We start from the raw sequence: 6,683 nt of genomic DNA, 5'->3' as shown, positions 1-6,683 counted from the left end.
TGGATCGAACTGGCTCTGAAGAGGCTGCGGGCAGCCTCGCAACCCAGCGCTCAACCACTGTGACACCAGGGGAGGCCCTTCCCCTATTCTTCACCCACACTGGCCTTTTCTTTGTTCATTGCAAAGACCAGGCAAGATTGCTTTCCCCAGACACTCATGTGATCCTTCAGGTCACTTTCATCTCAGCTCTGCTGTCAGCTCATCAGAAGCCTCCTCCCACCATCCAACATTCAATCTAAAGTGGCCACTGCCTGTCACTCACTAGCACATCACCCTGTCTATTTCCATCACAGCACTTCCCCTGAATTGACTGTTGTTTCTGTGTGCTGTCTGCCTCTGGGTTGGGTTCAAGAGCCTTGGGAGTGCTAACTCGCCTCTAAATCTCTGTGCGGGGCGCAATCTCTGGCACCGTGCACTGGAACCTAGAAAGTGTGAATGAATAAGCAACACACACATATTTTGTGGGCACAGACCTGGTGTGTGATAGATGCAAGGATACTTTTTCTGAGTGACAAAAGACTCATTGGTTTCTCCTGTGCAGGGGGCCGTGCTGGTGAGAGTGAGATCTGCTTTGCCTCCCTACAGGGGAGCATAGCAACCCAACTACAGTTAGATGAACAAACAAATCCGCCCCCACTTTAGGATGTCTGTGAGATTCTTCCTAATATTTTCATTTTTTTAAGACTTGCCAAAATTCCTGGATGTACTTTGAGGTTTCAGATCTGAAAACCTGAGATCCAGAGCGTTGGGAATTCATTAGCCTGTGACCTCTGACATGCCAGTTCACGTTTCTGTGCCCCGGTTTCTGCCTTTGAGATCCTGTTGGCAAAACACATTACGAATTGTAAAGCTCTGCTGGAAGGGATGAGAGCCTTTGTATGAGTGGGAGCCCTGTGCCCCGGCACCCCTGCTCCAGATTGCTAGTGTGCAGCCTGGTGCTTGCCAGGCCTCTGTTTTGGGTAAGATCAGTGGTTTCTAACTACTCTCTCTGCAGCCTCCTGGGGAACACTGCTGTGGCAAACTGTGGGCAGGACTCCACTTTGGCCAGAGGAGCTCTCCATCCTTTTTGCTAGATTTTGTTCAACACCAGGTTCAGTCCAAAAGGAGGGGGAGGTGGGAGAGGAGGTGGAAATGAGAGAGAACAATTAAAACTTTGCATTAGCTGGTTAGTCCTTGGAAGTTAGTCCTTGCATTAGCTGGTTAGTCCCAGCGCCGGCTCTTAGACAGGGCTATCATCTAGTCTAAGTGTCAGCAGCACCGACAGTAAGGGATTAATTTTCTCTGTAGTGGAAAGTCTAGAGTTAATTGACTCAGATTCTGTTGGGGACTCCCCAGGGGTGGGACTGGCCTCTTGGTCTTTCCCCGAACTCTTTGTCTAGAGATTGCTGTAACCTCAAACACCTTGGCCCTGCTAAGGCAGGAGGAAGTGGAGTGAGGGACAGTGCCAGTGTCAGAAGTCATGTTCAGAAGCCCCCAGTCCACTTTCGCTTTTGCCTCCATGGCCAGACTGAGTCACATGGCCACCCCTAGCTGCAAGGAAGCTGGGAATGAATTAACTGGTGGAGTCTTCTGGAAGGTGGACAAGGAAGACCCTGGGCATTGGGCATGGCTCCTGCGTGAGGCAGCAAGAGTGGAACACTATTTCCTCTGCCTTGGGGTACTGAATGGGGTGGCTGTCCAAGAGCATGGAGCCAAGGTGTGCACAGGAGCCTCAGTTCTTTACTGACCAGAGGTATCCCTGGAGTCAAATCAGGTACAGCCCGCTCCCACAAATGTAGGTGGTTAGGAAACCAAGATACCAGATCAGTTCACATTACTGATTTCACAATTTCCCTAACTCTTCTGCCTTTGGGAAATCAGTCCCTAATTATGGCTCCCTGACATAAACATGCTTTTTTAGTATTCACCTGGGACTGGGGTTGCCAACCTCTTTCCAAGCTTACCATGAATAGAATTTAGGTCATCACAGGAAATTCCCAAGATCAAAGTATTAAGCTCTCAAGTCTGATTTGGAAACTTAAGCTCAGTCTCTATGGCATTGAGTCACTAAGTCATTAATTCTGCCCCCAGTTTCTCCATCTAAAAATCTCTCTTTGATACTAAATGGTGGGGCATGAGGTTTCAGGAGTGTTTGTGCGGGAGCTGGCCTGCATGGGTCCTAATCCTCTCTGTGTGATGCCTCTGAGCCTTGGTTGCCCCACCTGTAAAAACAGGGATAATAACAGTTTGCATAAACTCATTATAAGCACTGAGCATGTTAACGGTTGTCATAATTGTTGAGATTACCAGTGGTATATCCTGATTACCATATAACAAGTCCTCTTTGGTTTTGATTTGAGATTATAATGTCCTATACAGGGACCCACATGCCTTTCTTGGGAAACGATTCAGCAGTTTGAGACCCCTGTTGTAGGGTAAAGAAAATATCAGGCTTTTCTGCCCTTCCGCCATCAGGATAGATGATGGATCCTGGCGGTCCTGAATGCATGCCTGATGGCGGGCACCTGGAATAGGGTGTGGGCATAGGTAGATGGGATTCAGCTGAGCTAAGACTGTGCTTTTAAGGGCGGCGTCACGGGGACACCAGCAGCAGAAGCTGAAAGAGAAGCCGAAAGAGAAGCCGAGAAAGCAGCAGCAGAAGCCTAAAGAGAAGCAGAGAAGGCCGGAGAGCCCAGATAGAGTGAAGACTTGCTGGGGGCTGGGAGGCCTGCCTGCCTCCCAGCCCCCCAGCCAGCACCCCTGCCTGCCATATGCCTGGTGAATCCCAAATAAAAAACCAGCAAAACTACTGAGGACTCTGACTCCTCCTTTACCCGGTCTGCATGGGATCAGAAAACCTGCACTGTGTCCAGTCCTGCCCTTTACACCTGTCTTTGTGCATGCTGTGCTTCTCCCTGGAATGCTCCACTCCCTTTCTACCCAGCAAATGTCTACTCCTCCATCAGATCCTACTCAGGGGCACCGCCATCGCCCACCTGTCTCCGCACACTCATCCAGTCAAGCAGCATGACCCAAGTTACAACTCACTTGGGTGGCAGCCACGCAAAAGCCACTGGGTATCAGTGATCAGAAAGGGGAATGCCATCTGAGGGTGCTTGACTGTCTGTCGGAACCCGGGAGCCCCAGAAACAGCCTGGAGCTGAGGAAGGGAGAGTTGCAGGGAGTTCTTTCTTCTTTCTTCCTCTTGCTGTGCCGGCTTCTAATTTTTCTCTTGCTGCAAACTAGTTTCCTGCTTCCTGTCCCATGAGAGACAGCAGCTGTCATCCTTATGCTGAAGCCTAAATCTCCATCCAAGAGAGCAGCTGCAGGGGAGGCAGGGGAAGTGAAATATCCTAGTCCCAAGTCCAGGTTCCTCAGGTGAGGAGCTCATTGGCTCTGCTTCCATTAACAGCTCGCTCTGGCCCATCAAGGGGAGGGGCGGGGCCAGTGATGCAAATATGATGTTCCCAGCTGAATGCTATGGTTGGGGAGAGACAGGCCCCCCAAGGGTAATGTGCACAGCAGAGTTCAGGAATTTCAACATAAGCAACAAGTCCCCTGCCACCTACCTAGAGCCCTGCTTGAGTTCTTGGGTCCCAGCAAAGCCACTCACTCTTTCCTTCAATGTCTACCAGTTACGGTTCCTAAAGGGGCAAGTGTAATAGCAACAAGCTTCTGGGTGTCTGAGTCAAGAAAAGGGGTGCATTGGAGCATCTCACAGAAAGAATGGCTGTTCAACCCTTTGCGTGAGCAGACCCAGGGCAGCTAACAGGATCATAGTCACAAGACTTCGTGATCCTCCCCAGGCCCTCAAATCCCTGCCAGTCTCCATGTTTCCACTTTTAAAATCCCAATTCCCAGGAGGCCGACTCTGAACAGCTCAACTAGACCAATGAGTGGTGGCAGGGGTGTGGGGGTGTGGGTGTCGTATCAAGTACATGACTGTGGAACACATGAGATACGACGATATAGATATTGGGGTGCGTTTCTCAAGGAAGAAGTTACCGGGGTGGCTGGGAAGTTAGTTCAAGTGTGGTGAGAACTCTCAGTTGGGGGCCAACAGGCCAGCCTTGATTCCTCTCTCTCCCTCGCCCCGTATTTCTAAGGGGTCACCGAGACACCTAAGTCCCAGACATGTCTGGACTGTGCTTTCTCTGCTAGTCAGGCCTCTCATCTTGGTCTCTGGTTATGTCTAGCTGCACTACTGGCCCTCCTCCATGGCTTGGAGCCTCTGATTCCAACCTCTGCCCTCCCCCATCTGCACTGGCCAATAGAGCCCTGCTCTTTCAAGTTTCTTTTTCTTGGCACAGTCTCCCCCTTGCTGCGTCTGCCTTCCTACCCTTCTTCTCGACTATGTTAATTCCCATCACGTTGCATAGGAGCTCACTGGTGGGTAACGTTTGTTGCCACTATTACCGCCTTCGCCCAATTCTCAGCTTTAGTGTCGTTCCCTCCAGGAATCCTCACAGCTGTTCTCACAGCCACCTGTTCCTGCCTCCATCACGGCACGACTCTGTCGTTCTAGCTTCCCTGTCTCTCTGGGGCACCTGCCACATGACAGGTGCTCAGTAAATGAGATGAATGATTTTTAAATCTGTTTTCTTTGAAGCTCTGGTGCTACTTTTCAATTTTTCCTCTTAGTTCACAGATGCCTCCTTTTAGCATATTAGAAACTACTTGCTTAAAATAACAATGCTGCCTACCATTTATTTAGCACTTACTACACAGTTCTGTACTAGGTAGTTTACAATCAAGGTCTCATTTTATCTTCACAAACACCCACCGAATTGCCCATATTCTTCCTCTGAGTTACAGATCAGGAAAGTGATGATCAGAGATGCTGATGAACTTTCCCAAAGCGACACATACGGAGCTACAGACCAGAGCTGGCGTGTGATCCTCATACTGTTCATTATTTGTGCCACGTGTTGGGCTGTGGCTTACGTAACTCCCTGCTAAGACTCCGGTGCAGACTTTTTAGAAAGCAGTGATTTGAAACTTGACAGCAATCTTTAAAACCTTTAATCTTGGCACGTATCTCCTTCCCTGATAGGAAGAAATCTGCATCTAGAGATGTGTCCCTGGAAGTAATCTATATTTGCCAAGAAGAGGACATTCCTGGATGTATTGTTGACCCATCAGAAACCATGAGAGTTTTGCAAAGCTCCTTTATATCAGTACCTGGAATGGCAAGTCCACACCAGAAAAGGATAGTGTGGGCAGCAGGAAATGAGATGCATAGAGAGGTTGAGTAACTTGTCCAAAGTGGCACAGTAAATGACAGTCAGGATTTGAACCTTTTTTGGTTTGCCCTCAACGACTACATCTCATCTGTAAAATGAAACTGGGGACAAGACCAGCCCCTTCTGAGGTGTTCTGAGGATTTGATGAGAAAATAGATGGGAAGTCACTTTGTGAACTGTGGGCTACAGTGCAGTGTGACAGATGGTCATTATTAGCCATTATTTGATTATCTGGGATGCCCCGAGGCCAAGGCAACTCTACATCAGCCACAGCAGGACTGAATTATGAACGAATCAAGGCCGGGCACTAAGTAAAAACTACTTCTAAATGGCCCCCAGACAGAACCAAAGCTGGGTCCTAATGCCGCTGGGAAGATCACCTGTAATAGGTATGGCCTGAGCGAATGTGTTGCCAAACACTGACCCCAAATCTAAATGTTTAAGTTTTCTGATTTTGAGCATCAATCTGTCTTTGGGTAACTATGCAGGAAAAGAACAAATCCAATCACCGGGCAACACCTCAATCGATCAACCGACTGACCGACTGACTTAACGTAACACACGTGGCACAGGCTGGCTTTTCACTTTCTCAGGAATACAAGCCTGGGCTTTACTTCCCAGATGAGGGAGCTCCCCTCCCCACTCCCACTGCCATCAGCGAGGCTAGGAGCCAATTAGCCAAGAATCCATCACTTCTTTGTTTTGATGGATGAAGGGAACAATAACCAGCCTGTTTCCTGCACCTTACAGGCATTCATTTAGCAAACACCCTCTCACCAATGTGCAAGAGTGGACTGTTCAATTGCCTGAGAAATTGCATATGGAACTTTTTTAATGTTCTAATATTCTGTCTTCAAGGGAATCTCAGGAATTTTTTCTGAGGCCATGACTGGTATTGGCATTTCCCCAGGGCTAGAAATCACAGCAATTGTGTGTGTGAGATTTTCAAACCAGAGTGACAGTGGCATAAGGAATTATCCAATGACAAAATTAACAACCGGGAAGAGGGAAAATCACACTGCCGCTAACGGCGGAGAATTAGACAACCAAAGTTTCATGTGGAGAAAAGCGACGTTGGGGAGCTATTCTTCTGAATTAAACTACATTGTCTCCGCCAGATGGCAGCAAGTACGACCCTGGACAGTGACCAAGTGCCATTGTCATGGAGCAAGTCCATTACCAACCTTCCCGGAGCTCACTGAGAGCTTGTCCCCCAGGGCCCCCACCACTGCAGACACGCCGTGCCCTGGAGCCCAGCTTGTGAAGCAGAGAGGCCCTCCTGGTGCCTGGCAACCCTGGACCACAGCAGGCTCACCCGCTCTTCGTTCCCCCACCAGATCGACCAAGGGCTGGAAGGTCTCTTTGGCCTCTCCTAGCCTCTTTGTTTCACTCAGGAGAGAGGCCACTGCATGTGAAAAGGCACTGAGAAATGTTGCGTCCATGGGCCTCCCTGGTGGCGCA

The 6,683-nt window shown here is 49.2% G+C and overlaps 1 pseudogene; it reads right to left on the bottom strand.

The window, feature by feature from the left end:
- LOC119231484 (tektin-1-like) overlaps positions 1–2,968 on the bottom strand; it is a 17,927-nt pseudogene extending 14,959 nt beyond the window's left edge.
- Positions 2,969–6,683: the final 3,715 nt, after the last annotated feature.

This window comes from Talpa occidentalis, unplaced genomic scaffold, assembly GCF_014898055.3.
Source record: "Talpa occidentalis isolate TD23 unplaced genomic scaffold, MPIMG_talOcc4v2.1 talOcc4.7, whole genome shotgun sequence".
Lineage (NCBI taxonomy): Eukaryota > Metazoa > Chordata > Mammalia > Eulipotyphla > Talpidae > Talpa > Talpa occidentalis.
The sequence above is the reverse complement of the archived record's forward strand: the minus strand, read 5'-3'. Positions and strand labels throughout refer to the sequence as shown.